Genomic DNA, 19,714 nt, shown 5'->3' on the forward strand with positions numbered 1-19,714 from the left:
GCATAGCAGAAGAACAAGAAAATGTGAATCAGATGCCCAGGTTCTCTTACTGTCTGCTGGTGACTGGATAAGCTGTTTATAATGTTGTATCATGTTCATTGATTTAGATGGTTCAGTTTTAGCTTTCCAAACTGAGAAGATGTACACGGTCTGCTTTCCACTGTGACTCAGTATTTCAACACTCATCATCTTCAAAAAAGTTAGAATGAGTCTGCAAATGAGGTGGTAAATATCTCAAGCTGGGCATCTAAAAACTGAACACTTGCAATTAAATGATATCAGGAAAATATTTACTGTAAGCTCTCAGTAAATCAATTTACTTGCCTGTAAATTAAAAATGCATCATGAGCAGAGATGTTGTGGGTTCAAACAATGTTTGTAAAGGCTTCTGCAAATCTCAAAAGAGAAGTCAAAAGATCCATGTGCAAATATTACATTTTGGAGATGATGAGTGGGAATGGAGTGGGAGGTTATATAACCTGATAATATCAAGGATCACAAAGAGATTAAACCATTTAACTATTCAGCAGTGAAAAGAAGTCAAGAAGGATCACTGCAGACAAGGAAGGGAAAGACAATATAGCAACTGACTTGCACAGGCTGACATTCCACTTCAAAGAGTTATTATCACTAAAGAGTAGTTACAAAACTGTAAGTCTTAAAATACAAGTCTGATTTAATAAATATTTACTAAATTGTATAAGAATTGCCTGGCATCAAGCTATAAATATTAAACTCCAATGTAAATATTAAAAGAATGATGTTTTTTCAAATAATCAATTTAAGATTATAAGAATTTTTGGATTAAACATAAAAATAATAAAAAAAATCCCAGAGAGTCAAACAAAACCCTGACGGTTAGATTCCAAAAGAACAATCCACTCAAAGTTCCTTTCATGTGCCAACAACTATTATTTATACTGTTTATGCACTTTCATCATGACAGCCCTAACACTGAGCAGAGCAGATAGAGTCTAACAGTTACCACATTAGAAAAAAAGCTCTCAGAAGGTAAATAAAGTGAAGTGAGGCTATATTTTTGGATCTTTTGGATGTAAGGCCATTCTGATATTCTATTTATATTGATTATTTTATATTGTTTAATGAATTTCTGTACTCTCTCTACAAACTAAATGTTGGCTCAACGAATAGAGCCTGCATTTAAAGCAACTACCCTATTAAAACTGGTTCTGTTTGTGCCTGGAGAATCAGAACTGTTCTGTGCTTGTTTCACATTTTACTTGAAAGCTCCCTTTCCATTAGTATGACATTATTTCTGAGACAAAGCTTACCTATATAGTCTTTCCCCTTTAAAAGGTAATGACACCATCTAAGCAAAAATAACAGTGGGGGGAAAAAAAAGACCCCCATTATAGCAAACTGTGGTATTAATGAAATTCTGTTTGTATTAAAATTTTCTTTCAACCCTGGTCTTCCTGTTCACGGGGATGGTGTCAACCTGTCAAACATTTAATCAAGAGCACTTCATTGATGCTTCCATTATGTCAAAAAGCCTCACCTAGGTGACTTCAAGGAGAGACAGGAGGTCTGACTCTGTCTCAATATCCAAGGCTATGAATTTTTTATTTCTCACCCCCAACTTTTAATTTCTAGTGTATGTGTGTGAATACACACAATGTATTTTTTATTTATTACAGCAAATACATATTAGCATAGATTTTCATTCAAGTTATAAGGTCAGGAGAATACAACAGCGGTACATATATGAGGGAGTACTTCTCTCCTAATTTTTAGGTTGGTGAAAAGGGACTAGTTAGAGGGCTGAAAGCTATGCATTCAAAAAGCCCCTTACACCACAGCTACTTTTGCCAAAATTTTACAATACAGTATCATGAAATTCACAATCTAGGATCCCCCTAGACATGATTTCACTGAGGTGTTTGCATTCAGAGACATGCTGATATTGATTAATGACATAACCATACCTACTAAAGAATCCTCACACTGTTGCACACAACTCAAATGTGGGGCCAGATGCTGGGCTCCTGCTCCAGCTGCTTTACAGCAGTTCACTAGAATGAAGTGGACACAAAGTCAGTTTAACCATGTACCTGTAGCTTTCTGCTCTGTTGGGAGAATGCTGGATTTAGAAAACAAGAAGCAAAAAATCCCCATGGCAGCTTTACAATACCTTCCTCTATGACATCTCACTTACTCATCTGTTACAGGGGGAGTGTTAAGGGAACTGTGGTTGGGAGCATCTCTGTCCCTGATCTCAGGCAACTGAAATGATTTATTTGGGGCGTTAACAAGCTGATGGTAACTGAGAGCAACCTTAAGACAGCTCTGATTTCTACCTCAGGATTGGTGTGGTATATGGCTGACCCAGTGTGAAAGTCAGAAAGATGGCTAGAAGTCATTTTCATACCCTAGGCTACAGACAGAGGACAAGTCCCAAGTAAAAGTCCAGTCCTCTTATATCAGCTTCTCAATGCAGTTCCACAACAGTTTGCCTGAGTTAATTACAGTCTACCATAATCAGGAACAAAGCCATCTTTTTGCATTCACAGTAATGCCCATTATTTATCAGTTACATGTACAATGCAATGAGTCTTGACTTAAAGTACTGTGTTTCTTCATGTTCAGGAAGTGAAGTCAGGGAGAATTATGATATCCTGAAGGTATGGTTAGAGGAATCTCCAGACTTCGAGTTTTTAAATAAGTTTGCAAAGGCATATTAATGGGGAATGTACCACATAATCCATCTAAATAATTTACTCTTCACTATTCTGCCAAAGGAAAGATTCTCATCCAAACTTTTTTTTTTAACATATCATATATAATTAAAAGAAGACTGCATGGGTCATTTATAAAGCCAAACAACAAGACCAAAACTCTAGTAATGTGAAATGACCAGCTAATTACAACACTGGTTTAAATTATGTTCCAAGGTATTATTTATTCTTTCCAAAATGGGCTGGAGATCTCTGCTATTTATTCAGCCCCAAAGACCAATTCATTCTTGCAAACATATTGCACATTTAAAATGTAGCAAGGTTTAAATTATCCAAGCTTATTGTTTTAACTTCCAGCATTTCATTATTCTACTTAATGGTTTGCACATTGTTTTACACAAGGACAATATAATTTTATTGTATGATGTCAAAAAAAAATCCATGCCCCATTTGCTTCCAAAAGAGATGAGAAGTGAAAGGATATGAGAACTGAACTAGAGGGATATTTTGCCTACAAATAGGAAAATCTCAGGATCATTCAACATATGCTTAATTGGGAAGATACATGCTCAGCGTATTAGCAACATATACACCTCTGAATTAGTCTGTTTCAAGATTGAATTGACAGAAATCTAAAGAAACTGGGCTGGCTCAATCTTTCTCCCATCAGAGTCAATTGGCATGTTGATGGCTTTAATTGGACCAAGCAAAGGCCCTCATGTAGACACTATGGCTTCTGCATGGGGAGCAGGGTTTGTGGCTGGGGATCAGGGCTTCAAGAGAGAGATACAGTCGGGGGTAAAGTAGCAAAAGCCACAGTGCCAGGTGGTCCCTCAAAAGTTAGAGGAATTGAAGCTAGAGCCTGCAGTAGCTGACATAGCTTTCTTCTTCCTCCTGTGGAGCCTCATGTGACAGAGCATAGGAGTCAAGAACCATGCGGTAGTATGCTTATTTCATATTGTTGAGGACTGCAAGTGCCACTGGACAGAGACATGAAAGTAACAGGTTCCACAACAAGAGCAAAAGCATTCTAACGGATTGTCCCTGCAAAGTGCAGATATTTGCTTCTAGCATTAGGAGCTCCATTAAGAATTAAAATAAATACTTCAAATTGTTCTTTTAGGTGTATTACAATAATTGCTCTTTCAGAAAAGTAATTTATTTTTACCTAATATTTCTACACAGCACATTCAGTGTAACAGAAACGCTGTATGTGCAATGCTGTTTAAGGGTGGGTACTCCCCAAGTGCCCTCATTTACTCCTGCTCTACTTGCCTTGACCTGTTGCGTCACGTTATGCGATATCAAACTGCCATCATGTTCCATTTTAGAGGTGATTACGCTTCATTGGTGGGCAAAGTTGCTTCTTGCTGAGTGTTTGTGAGGTTTGATTTATTAGTGCTTATGAAGTGCTTTGAAATTCTTGCATGAATGATGTTACAGAAACACTGAATATTGCTACTGCTATACAGGCAAGTACATGATTAAAGATTTAATGTTGCAAGGTGTGGCAAGGCCTTACCTTCTCTTGGGGGAAATGTTCTGGTTTCCACAGCTTTCCCTCGGGCAAGCTAGTTTAGTCTTCCGACCAAACCAAACCAAACCAAACCACTTCAATCTTTCTAGGGTAGGGAAAAAAAAAAAGCAAAGATTAGATGAAGGGTATTTCTGAGAACTCATTCCTTGTCTAGAATATTACACCACTAGGTGGTCTGATAAACTTCAAGGACACCTTGATGATAAAACAGACATTAGGTTCATTCTCAGACTAACTCCATTTTCTTCAAGTCTATTTTTCTGAATGAACTACAGTTCTTTTAATTGCTTCCTCCTCTTGGTATTTTCCATAGACACCTGATTGCCTATTAAAGTATCTTCCTAAAGTATCTTTATCTGTGATATCTTCCCTTTGACTGGAGAGACCCACCTGTCCCCTCCTGATCTCTCCCTGCAAAGGGAGCTGTTACAGGTTGTAACCCTTTCCATCATTTCTGACTGTGAACCTGACAGCTCCCATCTGCTCTGAGAATTACAGCTCCCCAAAGGCAATTCATTCTTGGCCAAAGCAGGAAGCTGCAGGGCTAGGCCCGCAGCTGGCCTTAAAAGGTCCATGCTCAAGATGATTATTGCACACATTTATTCATTTAAAGATTTTTCTAACTTGCTCAGCACTGTCATACTTGGCCATGGCTATTACCATGCTGCCGCAGCCCCTCAAAAGCACGCTGTGCTACGGAATGAAGGCCAGGTTTCCATTACCTACGCCTAAGCGCCTGGTGCCATTTGAGATACCCTAAGGTATCCAAGACATCTGTACGGGAATAGCAGGTATGACGCAGGACCTAAAGCAGACTGGCACTCCAATGGAGTGGCAACTGGATGTCAGGCAGGATACTCTGTAATAGCTAAAGCAACATTAGATGCCTATGATGTAGCAACCAACTTCTGTCCATACTGTTTAACTTTCCTGTATTCTATTACTGAGGGCCCTGCCTACAATCAGTTGCCTGTAACCATGTTGATCCTCTGTGCTGATCATACACCCTTTTTTTCTCGCCTACATTACTCTAACAGATTATGATCCCCTGGTGCTACCTTTGATCCCAGTAACAGCATGGTGTCTCCAGTTTCATTTTCCTTGCCTGTTCGATTAATCTCTTGTGACCTGCATCCAGTGACAACTTCCTTTTTGCCTTGGCTTTTTGTAATAATTTCATAGCTAGTCTCATACCTCCCTTCCTACATATAGTAACCTCTGTATTTTAGCTCTCTTTTACTTGCTTAGTTTCTTAATACCTTTCAGGAAAAAAGTATCAATTGTTTTTGCCCAGTGCTTCAGCAGACATGCTCTCTAGGGAAAGACTCCTAGACTCTGAGGCCAGTGGCTGAGTGGTCTCTGTCTAATCCATGGGAATCTATTGCATTATGAAGTTCAAAACAACCAGGCCAAACCCTTTTCTTGTCTACCTTTGTCACTGGCTTCTTGGCTGCATTTAAGGCTGATGGCATCTTCTTACTCTGCTGTATATTTTCAGGGACATAAATCTTACATGGAAATTTTTAAATTCAGCAAAATTTTCAAATCCTTAAATTGACTCAGTCCCAGGAAGTTAGATATGCCATATCTGAAAACCTGTGCCTTCAGTTTTCTGATCATTGCTCTTCTCTGTGCACCTTCCAAAAATCCAGTTAGTAATCTACTGTGGCCGTAAAGTTTCTTTCATTAGAAATGAACGAGTCTGTTCTGACCTTTTCCCAGGGCTGGGCTGGGATTTCATGAGGCACCTCTTGTCAATCACTATATTACTTGCATAGCTTGTGTTGTTCCATGTATGCTTTCAACTGGGTATTCATGCCTGGCCTGTAGATACATTTTCTGGCTCATCTCAGGCATGTATCCATTGCATGATCTCAGCTCTTAAATCCACTGGGATTACTGTTCAGTTCCATTTAAAACAAAATCCATGCAGTTCTTCATTCACTTGCTAGTGGGGCTGGGGGTGGGCATAACCTCCTGTGGCACTTACTCCCTGCTATTCAGCTGACTGTGGATTGTGAATCACTTTACTGCCTGTCACATACCATGCTGTTCTGTTGGATTGCCTTGAGCTACTCCATTTGAAAAAGGCCAGTCAGTAGGTCCTGTTTACCTCAGTGTTTCCCCTTTCTGTGCCCACCAGGACTCTGTTAGTAAATGCTGCAGTCTGCATTTTTATATCAGAACAGTTCCTACTCCTCTTTCTCAGGCACCACTACCCTGGTGCTTTAGATGCTCTGCAGGCTTGTAATGCTTTAGGAACTTCTGCTCTACTTTCAATTTTCTTCTCTAAACGCCTGGTTTTTTTTGTCTTTGACCATTCTCACTAGATAATACTCACAATAGTATCTGCTTACAGGACTTTGGCAGGTATATGCTGCATATTACAAACTACTGAACATCCTTCACATACTTTGGCTGTGGCACTTCCACATGCTTCTCTGTTTCTCAGATGTCAAGAAATGTTCAATGTGACAGATCCATAGTTTTGCTCAGTTTCAGTTTGTCTCCATTCAGCCTAATGCTTTGCCTTCAGCATCCACCTAGAAGAGTTATCACAGGTAAATATAATGATTACCTATTCTTTGACATCTCTCTCCTGCAACAAAGATGTCTTTGGCTACAGCCTTGATGGCTGGAGGCCCAGTATTCAGTTAATATTAAATATCTTGGGTTCTAGGCTGATGTTGATAGGCATTTGTGCTCATCAATACCTGCTAGAAGGTGTGACAAAGGTTGCCAGACAGCTGAATTGCTCTTTCCCTTCAGCAAGCCACAGTAATTGATTCCCTGATTTCCTGCTCAAGTCTTTAACTTTAACTGCCTACTCTATAGGATACATCCACAGAATAATCCATGTTAAAAAGGACACAGATGGGAGTGGACAGAATGAAGTTATACCTGGCCCAGGCCAGGTGATTACTCCCATTCTACCAATTAAATTCACATCTCCATTTTGCTAGTTTAACAATAAGCATCTATTTTATATGCAGCTCTTTGTTTCTGAGCAGATGTGTTCATTCTTACTTTTTAAACCATGTCATCTTTCCTTCAACGTGGGCTTAGGTTAATAAACTGTACATCAAGCACTGCTTAAAAGCTGGCTTTGCAGGATGATAACTGATGAGGGAATTGCTTTTAATTACTGTACAAGTGAGTAGATAAAAATCACAGCCCTAATAATCAGCTCCAGAAACTGACAGCAGCAAAGTCTCACATTTCAAATGTGGATTATTTTTTCTTTCAACATTCAGCTACAGAAGGCAAATGTTAGTGGTTGGATCATCTTCTGTAAGCAAGCCAAAGTTATGTGTAACATTTTTGGATGCTAATAGGACACAGTTCTGGCAGAACAGAAATAAGAGTAACATTAAAGTTTAGAGCAAGCTTGGAAAAGAAGAAAAGCGCTTCTCTCAATCCAGATTTTCAAATGAACAATCATCTCACCTATATCTCCTGCTTGAACTTTTTAAGTCCAAGGACAGTGAAAGCAAACAACTTACACAGCTATCAAGAATCAGAGAAAGCATGAGGGAAGAAGAGGCTTCCCAGAGTGCCTTCAAAACCGGCAGCATTTGGCCCATTACCATCCACACCAGGATAATGTATTTTTAATAGTTCACCTCCTAAAGAGATACTGCAGGCCATGAGATGCAAATTAGCCAGCCAGAATTGACGGAGTTTGTGCTATGAGAAATTTCAGGGGAGAATGAAATAAATGAATGTAGGATCACAAACTGGGTTTGGTGCTCTGGTGAGAGGAGAAAAATGTGCTCACGAAGCCCAGTAAAACTTTCTTTTTTTGGTTTATTAGGTGTCTGCAAAAAAGTCTCAGTTGCAAAGTACGACATGTTCTTTTTCTAAAGACTCATCTACAGCACAGAGGCTTTGATAAATCAGCTGCTTTCTTTCTTAGCCAACTATGCAGTGTATGGGAAGCTGAGGCTTGTATTATGGCTTTGTTAAAACATTAGATGTTGCATGAAAGCTGCCATGTGAACTCCATTTTGAATGTATTTCAATGCAGGTTTTACAATAAGAAAAATAAACACTTAGCAGCTCAGGAAACCAGAATCTGAAATACTGTAGACATGGATTTGTTTGTTTATTTGTTGCTTTCCTGCTATAGATCAGCCTGTCAGGATACCTCCTTCATGTAAATATTTAAAATCTACAACAAAACAATTCTGATAGAAAAAAAATTAAACTCTGAAAAGGAGAGAGGAAAAGGGAGATGCCGAGTTCTATTTATTTAAAAGGGACGGATGTGGCTCACTCTGGATGTATCATGTGTACTCTTTAATGAAAAGGAAAAATATTCTGATTGTAAAGGTGTTATATGTAGTGAATGGCACTTAGCTCCTTGAAACCACATGTTCCATAGATTCAAAGTAACCATATTCCTTTTTGTTTTTTTATGGGGCAATAATTTTAGCTCTCAAAAGTCCACATGAAAAACTGAAAATCCAGGATTTGAGAACTACAGAAGTTTAGAATAGTAGTCATCTGGAAGTCTCCTCTTTTCATGTCGGTAAAGTATAATGTTACTTCACGCCATTTGGCTGCAAATGTAAATTACACCTTTTTTCAGTTGTTAGGACAGGATAGAAAACCACATAATTCTAATGAGTCATAAATGTTTCACCATTTTTTTTTCTTCATTTAATTCATATGGTGCCAACACCTGTGAAAACAATCAGCATCATAGCTGTGTGCTCTACTTAAATTTGCTTTAGGGTATGCTTGAGTAAAAGCTTTTATATCTCATTTCTCTACATTATTAACAACATGATGCCCTGAATCATTCTATAATTTAAGTATGCTCATTTTGTTCTCAGCTATTTTATTAGGACTAGAAAAGATGCTCAAAGACTATGACAGTCTTAAAGCAGACACGCATATACACCCCCATGGTTTCTTACTGTAACAAAATATCTATAACAAGATCTTCACATTATTTTTTATGTGCTTTGGCAGTTTTGCACCTTGAATTACAAATCTAAACTGTTAGTACAAGAACCATACTACAAAGCTTTCTCCCAAAAGGCGTTGCAGCCATTGCTCTAAGGTGAGTTCATTTCATGAGAGCGGCATCTGCACTGAACTAAATTTTAAGCTATTGCCAAAGGAAAACACATGTTTTCCAATGGGAACATAGTGGTTAGAAACCTAGTTCTAGAATCACTAGATGGTGCCAGAGAGGAACATGCATTTTGGTAACACTGTGGTGTTGTTTTAGTTATATTTGGGCAATGGGGTGGTTATGGTAATCTACAGTAGAAGTACACCAGCTTGAGGGTGGGATTTTCAAGAATACTAAGAGTGAGATTTCTGAGCACATTTCAGTGTCTAAAGAAACACTGTAGTGATGGGAGGGAACAGAAAAAAGCCTAAATCCTATGGACTTGTGGATGTCAGGCCCTGCTTAGTAATCCTTGGTAACTTCCCCTGGCATCTATGTAGCCATACATGACTTCAAAGCACAAATCCCCCTAATGGAATTTGATACTGAACAATTTGCAAAGGGTTTTTCTCTACAATTCTATAACAAACCTAAGGGAAAGAGATACACTGAGCTCTCCCTACATTTCAATGAGATTGTGACTTAAGCTTCCTTTATAAAATTCCTAGTCTAAAACTATACAGCTTAATAAACACAGATGAGCGAGCACAGCGTGTTAAGCTGGAAGGTGTGGAGACCATGACTGTTTCCAAAGAGATCCTTTCCCAAACTGTGCCCCAAAAGTACATTCCAATGTTAAACAGCATATTACAAGCCACTGTCCAGGGCCAATTTGTGATCAGGAAGTAGGCCAAAGCTCAGCTGATAAATGCTTCAGGCAAACTGTTTGCAATTCTGATTCACTGCAATAACTTTCATTGCAATCCAGAGGTGGACACATACTCCAAGTAGCTTAAACTAGATAGCTTAAACACTGAAAGCAGTATAGGCTTCAGCAGTATCTAAAGTAAGGACTCAGATGCTGAGGCTCAGGTTGTCACAGCTGCATAAGTTAAGTCAACCAAGCTAATTAGTTTAAAGCTTGTGAACTGCCATCTTCTCCCTGCACTGAAGCATGGTCCTGCCTGCACATGTGAGGACAACACGAGGGCTGAGCTGACTGCTCCCTTCCACATCTGTGGAACTTCATCACTGACTTTGAAGTGACTGAAAATAAGTGGTCTGATAGTCACTTCAGATGGGGTCACTGCAGTAAACTATACATTTTTATATGGCGTGTCACATTAAAAAAGAGAGGTCAACTCTCTGTTTCTTAATGGTAAGTAATAAGAACTTATGCCTCTGATTACACACCACTGTCCTTACTGGCAGCTTAAACAAAAGATAGTTGGGTCTGGAGGATGAACTTTCCTTTTTCTTTTTTTCTCTTCAGGCTTTTTCTTAAGAGTTCTTCCACATAGACATGGGACTTGGGGTGAGGAAAAAAAAAGCATGGAAATCAATCCTGTTCACAGAACATCTAAGTTTTCAGACATATAAACAGGTGCGTGTATGGAGCATTCATTTATGACAGCATGCACCAGATTCAGTGCCATTCAGTGCTAGACTGCAACACACAAAAACGTGACTAGGTGACATGATCTCATCCAATCATATCTCTACATATACGCCCCATTTGCTTGGACCAAAAAACAACTCTTTCTTCCAATTTCAGCTCCTTCCAACTTTCTTCCTCTACCAAATTTCACTTTGAAAGCCTAAATGAAAACCCTTGTGATTTAGACAGAAATTATCTTCATCTTTATAGGAAAGAGGTCGTCCTTGCAGAATTCAGTCAGAAGGCAACTCAGCATAGCAGGACTATGCTTTCTTTACTTTGTTTAATTCTCAATAGTTTATTCAGCTGAAGGTCCATTTGGTTTGAATTGCTGCTATGATGTTTAGAAACTATAAAAGAAATATTTAAGTCTCACTAAAATCCTTCTCTACATTCCTGAAGACACCCAGATTTCCTGACCAATACAATACACACAAAATGCAGCATTTTCCATGGTGCCATATATGCATTCTTAACTTTGAAATGGGACAAGAAGGGAACATTCGCACTGTCTGTAATTGAATTTAATTAAATGAATTAATTATAGAGCAAAAGCTCTCTGAAGCTAAAAGATGCTGAAGCAAAGAAGAGAAAAGTATGAGCTTTACCCTTCTTTCTCAACACAATCTCTGTTATTGAACTGGCCAAATAAAAATCAAATTTTTGCTTATGGGGAAAACTCATTTTCCCAACTGTAAGCTGCAAATCTTTCTTAGTTTCAGTTCTTCCACTGTGAAGGCAGCCTCTGTGCTAGGAACTTTAGGAGGACAGTCTTGAAATGTTATTAATGAGAACTTACTGTACACTTCATATTTGATGTAGGTGCATTCTGCCTCCTAATGGAAGTCGCATGTGTTTTTCCCCCAAGTATGCGCTGGTAAGTAATGACCCATCATCAGGCAGTGACTGATGACAATTGATCATATGGCCATCTACAGCAGCAAGAAATTAGAGTAATCTCTCAAGAGAATAATCAGAGAACAATTTTCCAGGGTCACTACTAGCAAAGAAGCTTGCTGAAGATGAAAATGGACTCAGGCTTCACTGTAGATTTTCTTTTCTCTCCTGGATTTCATTTTATACACAAGGTTTACATTTGTTTTTAAGGAAATTTTGAGGCAGACCAAAATTCTAAAGGGAATGGGAGAGAGTCTTTCACCTCCAAGTCTTCAGTTCAAACCCAGCTTGGGTTAGTAATGAACAAGAAGTATTTACCATTGCTGCTCAGTGTCTATGTAAAATGGATTGGTGGTTCTGGCGCACTTCCTAGCAATAAATATGCATGCCATAACTGGCAACTCCGTTGCCATTCTCAGTAGACAGAGCCAAGAATTAAATGAAGCATGGGAAGCAAAGCTACCTCTCCCCCACTACAGGCCAGGGTGGAGGCACATTGGCAGGAGAAGTCGTCAGTGTTGCTGCCTGAGCAGGGCTGTGCTGGGGATGAGCACAAAGACATCAGTATGAAGGCCTCTCAATCCAGCACCTTTTTCAGGAACTGAATTTATTAATTTTCTAAAAATACTTCAGATGCTGTTCAGTGTGGGGCAGATTAGTCACTCAAACTGGGCTACATTCTTCCTTATACTAAAGTGAAAATTAACCTGCCATTGTAGAGACTGAAACCTGATGTAAATGTAATGGATGCCCATCACATAAGGCCTCCTTGTCCTGTCAGGGGCATGGCCCTAGGGCAGAAAAAAAATCAGGGCCTTTTTCTTCCCAGCAATCACATGACAGATCTTTTCTCAGATTAGGAGACTTTGACTCATTGACACCAGAAGCCACTGGACCAAGAAGTTTGTTTTTCCTTATACCATAAACTTAGAGTAATTCCATTAAAATAAATGGAGTCAACCATCCACAAAGAGCAGCATAAAAGGGAGCAGAATGTGTCCCATTCTTTATATGACCAATACTGGAAAGAAAAAGTGGCTGGTATTGTTAACACAGAAATTAAAGAACATAATTGAACTGCCATTTTGGGGGCATTAGAAGCATAAACAGGATGGCCACCAAACATCCTTGTTTAATTTTATACATGATTACAGTGAGAAAGGAATGTAACCTAGGCCTTTAGCCTTGAAGTGATTTTACCACTGAACAGTGCTGAATGGAAAATGCATGAAATTTATTCTAAAAATAACATGATGGGTCAAGAGAATAATGATCTCAGCCTACACAGCTAGGTGAATTTATGGTGATGCTGTCTTTTATATTTCCTAGGATATTCACTGTGGACTCTAAAATTTCCATGGGTTTCAACACTTTATTTATCCATATTTTATTATCACTGTAAACATAATTATCACAGCATCTTCATGCTGAAAGTGATAGATAGATTTTGTTACTTGCTTGTCAAGATGCTCATGTTCACTGTATTCAGCCATCACACCAACCCAGAGACTGATGACTGTGCTAGCCTATTAATGTAAGTCTATTACAGTACATTGATGCTACTCCTCTCAAACAATATTAATGCAAGCCCTGCGGCAGGAGACATATTTTTAACTTGCAACAACACAATGAGGCCTATTTCATTACAATGATTAACCCTTTTACATTTTACTCAGTCTGTCCGTTCTTAGCCACAAAGTCTTTTCACTTGTTAGTTTCCATTGTTTTAAAAAGGTGTTGTTCACCCAACCCAAGATTTTAAAAGCAGCTGGTGATTTTTAGGTAACTGCACTCCAAGTTGATGCAACTGAGACAATGCAAAGTGCAGGTGATTTTAGGACATGCTGAGTAGTTACCTTCCGAAAATAAAAGAATCTGAAGTTGACTACTCAGAAATGGTGGGACCCCAGCCATTGATTCTGAAAATCTTGTCTGCTAGAACTCATTTGACAGCTGGTGAAGTGGAAAAAAACATTCTCCAAATAATATGAGATAATAAAGCAAAATCAAAAAATACCTTGAAAATGCCTGAAGTTCCAAATGCAATACGCTGGTGAAAGTGTTTTTTCTTGTTATCAAGCAGGATAGGGTATTTTTCTATAGATACTCTTCTAGGAGGAGCTTTTCTGCCTTCTGTCACTGGAGTTTTGACCTGATTCAAAGATGCTCAAACCGAAATTTGCTGATCCTACTAAAGAAGCCAGATTATTAACAGTAGAGATATATCTCTGAAATATCTATTGAATGTGAAAAAGAAAGCCTGCAAGTGAGACAAATAACAAATGAATAAAAGATATTGATGTTTTAATACCAACAAACTTATTTTCTAAGTAGAACTAAAATAAGCCTATAGTAATAGAACTTCCATAGTGACTTACTTAATAGTATTTTTAAAAGACAATCCCGGAAAATGATAAACTTTCTGACTCTGTCCAGCACAATGCTTACAAAATGCTTAAAGCACAGGAGTCAAACCTTGTAGCTCTCTGATGGAGATACTTATCTTGTAACAGTTAAGCATGTGTTTAATTGTTTCACTGTGTGTCAATAACCATATAAAAATCTACAAGGCAACTGTCAGGTCAATTTTTTCATTTGCAACATGCTTGCATTTTCCAGAAAAACTAGGTTCAGCAGTCACAGCTTGAGTTACCATGCTTAGATTCTCAGCTAGCATAAATCACTGGAGCTTCACGGACTTTGAGTGTTCAACCCATTGAAGATACAGCCTCAGGACCTCAAATAGCGATGTTAGTCCTAACAGCTTTTGAAGGCTGCAGGCTTGGAGCTCCATCAGACAGGCTCTGCTGGATTCAGTAGTAATAGTTAAAGAGGTTACCACTCAGCTGTCTGCTGCGGTCCTTCACCAGAAGCTGAAACAGAGCCATCAGAAGGCAACATGGTCCAGCCCTCATCCATACAGCTCACAGCAAGCACATTAATTTTAACTGCCTATGATCTGCAAACTATGACAGTTGATAAACTGGCACTTGTTTGCATCTGCTGTCTCTGCTAGTAGGGTAGAAGCCCCTGGCAACATAGCAGGGTAGACATCAAGGGTGGTAACCTTTTCTTCCACCCCCAAAAAATCAATAGCACTTGTCTGCCAGAGCCCTAATCTGCTCAGAATGGAACTGCATGTTGAAAGAAGCAACTACTTTAACTTCTTTTGGAGGGTGCATTGAGAGGGAGGACTTTCTGCATTTCATGAGGCAGTGAATGGGAAAGAAGTAGTGTATATACAGTACCCCGTGTAATTTTAATTCACATTGCCCCTTCTCAGTGAATAAATCTTATCCTCTCAGAGACCATCTGGATGAAAACCACTCAGGAAACGTCACCATTGGTACAAGAATTTAAATCTCACCATAAATCTCAGCATGTCAAAGCCAAGCATGCGTGCTTTAAAGAAACTCTGCAGCTGTGACTTACTCAGAGTTGCAGACATGTATGTGCAAATGGTGCCTCCCAAGAAACACATTGCTACATTTCAGTAACTCTTAAAAAACAAATGAAAGCAAAATCAAGGATTTTCTCATTTTCAGACAGCTTTGACCTTTTTTATGTAAAGGAAACAAAATACTTTAATAAAATCCACATAAAATTTACTAGTCTATTGGAACTGTACAGTCTCAAATGATCTCCACCCTTGTCCTTATCTCTGATTACTTCTCCCCCTCTTCCAAAGTACATGTGCTAATGTGGCAAGCTATGCTCAAAATAGGAAATCATGATTACTTTGCTCTGTAATCTGATTGCCTGTATAGTTAGACACCTGCTTTCCTGGCAAATTTCTTTATGGTAACAGGGTATGAGCAGGTTGGCCTTTTAAATGCCAGATACAGTCAAAACAGCTTTGATCTAAGCTCACTGAGAACACTACTCTTATCCAACAGCAGAAATTCTCTCCTCCCAACCCCAAACCTAGTATAATTGTTTTTGCAGAAAAGGATTTCATATTTAATTCACGAATTTCAAAATATGGCACAGCACAATGCAAAACTTGTAAGTCAATCAATACAGTAAGTAAAGAAATAGAAAAAGTAACTAGTAGAGCTAATTCTCAATGCTTTGACCAAAACTTTCTGATGATGAATGCAGATTTGGTGAAACAAACATGTTTTGCAAATTTGTTTCATTTTCACTCAGTTGTTTCTCTAAGGGAACAAAACCCAAAACGTTTGAAATGGACTGAAATGATTCAAGCTTAGTAATTTTTAAAAAGTTTTCTAAGAAATCCCAAAGGAGGTTTTTTGGAAATATTTTTCAAGTATAAAGGAAAAAATACTTCTTAAAAATAAATAAATCCCAAAGCATTTCATTTTCATTAAAGCAAAATATTTCATTTGATCTAAACTGATTTTTTTTCCAATTTTCTGAATTATGAAAATCTTTCACCTTAGATCAACCCAAAATTCCTTTTTTTTTCTTTTTTTCTTTTTTTCTTTTTTTTTTTTAAGAATCAGCAGACAACTTAATAATCAGATACCTAACAACTGGCACAACAGAAGTAACTTAAGAGCCTGGAATAGATTGATTATCTGTTCTATCAAATCTAGAAGACCAAGTTTCATTGTCCCAAGCAATGAGATATTTCTGAGATATATCAACATACCACAGTTGATGAGTAGACCTTTCTTCAATGGTTTATTTTTGCAAGAAATTTCAGTTCCATGAAACTGGTAGTCACCAATGCAAAGTATCTTAGCTGCTATCACAACAGCAAATATGACACCAGTTTGCTAATGCAGATTCTTGCTTGACCATTTACACAAAAAATGATTAATTTCACATAGAAGTAATAAGTGCTATTCAGATCAGCAAAGACTGCCCTGGTAGCTCACTGTAATTGCAAAGTAATCCATCCTTTTCTCACAAGTGGAGAAATACTTGCTACTGAGAATAATCAACCTCCCACTGGAGAAGCAATGTTGTTGAGGGCTTAGGAAATGGGTTTCAGCATATGGTTCTTTAAGAATTATAGAATGAACTAGTTGCATCCCTTGTAAAGGAAACATTTGTCAGCTCAGCACTTAGGGTGACCAGCAATGTTTTGTTATGCAAGGTGTGTTGTTTCTTCTTTTTAAAATCTCATCCTGCATTAAACCCTAACTCCTCCCACATGGCTTTCTGCACCAAACTGGGAAGCTAAATTAGGAAGGGCCCTGTTTTAGTCTTCCTGCACAGTCAATGAGTGGAGATACATGGACTGAATTACCCTCTGGAGGGGTGTATCACTTTCCAGTATCGACAGGGGGAGCCTGGGGTGATTAGACACTAACAGGTGCCCCACTTGCATGCTTGAAGTCAGTTGGCTCAAATCCAGGAGCAACTGTGCTTCTCCTGTCCTAAAACGGTGCATACCGTTGCTATGTGTTGCAAATGACAAATACTCATAGTTTTGGTGGATGTGATAACAGCATGAAAGTCAGTGCTTTGGATCTAAACCTGGGATCCTACTGTTATTATAGAAACCCAGACAGTTTTGTAACCCCTTTAACTCCTTCAACTATGCAGTGCTGCATAATTGGACAGATTGTGTGAGATGATTGCTTTCACTTTTCATGGAAGCTTCACCTGGTCTTGGCCACTACTGGAAGCAAGATAGCAAATTTGCTGGGCCAGCCTGCTGCGCTGACATAGTAAATCATCTGTTCTTATGGAAAGTAATGTATATGATCTTTTTTTCAATGCACAGAACAAGGAAAGGATGACTCAAGCTGAGTTTCACAGGTGAAGTTCAGATGAGTTCAGATCTGTTCAAGCCCTCGCAACATTGCCATATGCTTGACTCAAGTCCAAACATTTAATTGTCAGCTCCAAACAAAAACTCCCAATGAAGAAGCAGAGGAGGGGATTGTGAACTCTGCTTTCCAGCACTAAGGACTTGAGCGCTTTTTTTCTTTTTTTATAATCTGTCATTTGTACTTTTTCATACTAAAGGTGACAGTCTAATTCACATATGACCAACACCCATAAATCATGTTGGGGGGAGGAAATATTCATAAATCCATATCAAACAGCACCCAAATTATGACAAATGACATGGCAGTCATAAAATTGCACAAGCACAACTCACCAAGTCATTAATTTCATGGCCATGGAAAATAAACAGACACATTTTTTTCGCAGCCCTAATAAATTTTAAAAAACTCAAAGAATGGTCCATCTGCTTCGAATAATTTTTAATTTCCTATTCTGTCTCGTTCCCATTAGCTATTCCACTGAGATATTTGCTAAATTCTTTCATTTGCCTCCTCCCATCTGTATTCAATTACTCTATTCCCAAATAGAGTTAGTTTTTCTTTCTCCTAAGCGCAGTACAAAATATCCCCACCTGTACCTTAAAGCAAATGTTATGTGTGTTTTATTATCTGTTAGACTCTATGAGTCATTCTAACTCGATTGCCTGTGCTGAAAGACTTGGAGGGCAATCTGATTTTGATGTTTTCTGGCTTTGGTGAAAAACACCTGCCTGATTCTCATAGCTAATCTATTAACTTGGTAAATGCCTCAACAGATGTTCTAAAATCAGCTAGGGATCAGGGTCTGTCCTCGTGACAGCGTCCGCTTGTAAGCTTGAAATATTTAAATGTTCAGAGATCAGAGGCCAATGATGTGTTTTGGGTACAAGCTTTCACTAAATCATATTTTTTCAGTCAATCCCTGGAGTACAATCCACATACAATAAGTGGCTGGAGCATTCTGACTGAACAGGCCAACAATACAGGCTTCCTTGAACTTTGAAGGGACATGAATTTGAAGGCAGGATTGGCTTCTTTTATTGAAAAGTGGAACAAATTTTAGACTGTGCTGAAGTCGTTCCTTTTTAAGTTGCATGGTTTTTTTCAGTTCCTTTCCTTTCAGTCCTAATGAAACCCATTAAGAAAGTATAAACCTTGGCTTTGAGATTTGCTTTTCCAAGGGTAACTTAATGTCTCTGAGGAACCTGTTCTAAGTCATCATCCTCTGTTTGGGTCAATACAGCTCTGCATGATTCACTTACTGTGTGCCTGATTCTCCACTTTGTTATATTGGTTTTAAGCCAGGGTTACTCCATTGACTGTAAGCTGTTCCACTGGACCTCTAGGCTCTACAGACCGGTTGGGATCACTGGAGCATAGCATTCCCTTGAGAAGGCTTTACTCCTCCCAGAGAAAGGGTGGGACAGATGCATGACATCAGTGTGATGCCGCCCAGGAATTCCCATTTTGCAGGTTAAGGCAGTTTTCTATCCAGTTAGTACCACCAAAGCAAAACAAATGAGAAAAAGAAAGGCTTAGAATACAGAAAACTCTACAACCACTGTTGTTCCATCTGCTTTCAGAATTAGCCTCATGTCAGTCAAAGCAAGAACTGAGAGGCTAAAAAATATTTATCACCTTAGCAAGCTTTTATGTCATCTTCATTCTTGTAAGAAATGCTCAGGCTTGTAACAAAATGCCCCAAACAATTTAATTTCAAATGGCTGTGAGTTTCACTGCAAAAGCTTTCTGAATAGGATCACATGAAAGGCAGAAGAATTAGAAATCAGGACATCTTTTTTGGACCTTTGCTCCCTGCTTGACTCTGGTCACTTCACTTACCATTTGTTTACCTTCACTTCTTCATCTGCTAAATGGGCTTTATTAATACAAACTTACTTTAGTGTTTTGAAGCTTAATTAGTTAATGTTTGTAGAGTGTTTTGAGATCAATACTATATTATTACTAATATATTCAAAATCTCATCTCTGCTGCTATTTGCTCTTGGACGCTTGACAAGAAGGCTTTCACTGTTCCACGTCCTACTTCAACAATCCTCAGAAGCAGCTCTGATGTTAGAGCTCTCATATGAGTGATCAGCAGATGGAGTTGGAGGAGTGAGAAGGGAAATGCCTGATTCATATGGCTATTGCTGTTACACATGCTGCTTTTTAAAAGACAAAACAAAAAATGTGAAAGGAGGATTGATAACAAATATTTAAGCATTTAAAGGAAGACACTGAAAGCACAGAGAACTGTGTATGTGTTACTGAAATTATT

The 19,714-nt window shown here is 38.5% G+C and overlaps 1 long non-coding RNA gene across 1 annotated transcript; it reads right to left on the reverse strand.

The window, feature by feature from the left end:
- Positions 1-1,952: 1,952 nt before the first annotated feature.
- On the reverse strand, positions 1,953-6,768 carry LOC106498916 (uncharacterized). Its single transcript, XR_001295069.2, has 3 exons — positions 6,575-6,768; positions 4,219-4,318; positions 1,953-2,033 (listed from the first exon to the last, which is right to left on the reverse strand). It is a non-coding gene; the product is annotated as an uncharacterized lncRNA (long non-coding RNA).
- Between the last annotated feature and the right edge of the window lie 12,946 nt (positions 6,769-19,714).

The sequence above is a fragment of the Apteryx mantelli genome, chromosome 7 (assembly GCF_036417845.1).
Source record: "Apteryx mantelli isolate bAptMan1 chromosome 7, bAptMan1.hap1, whole genome shotgun sequence".
NCBI classification, from domain to species: Eukaryota; Metazoa; Chordata; class Aves; order Apterygiformes; family Apterygidae; genus Apteryx; species Apteryx mantelli.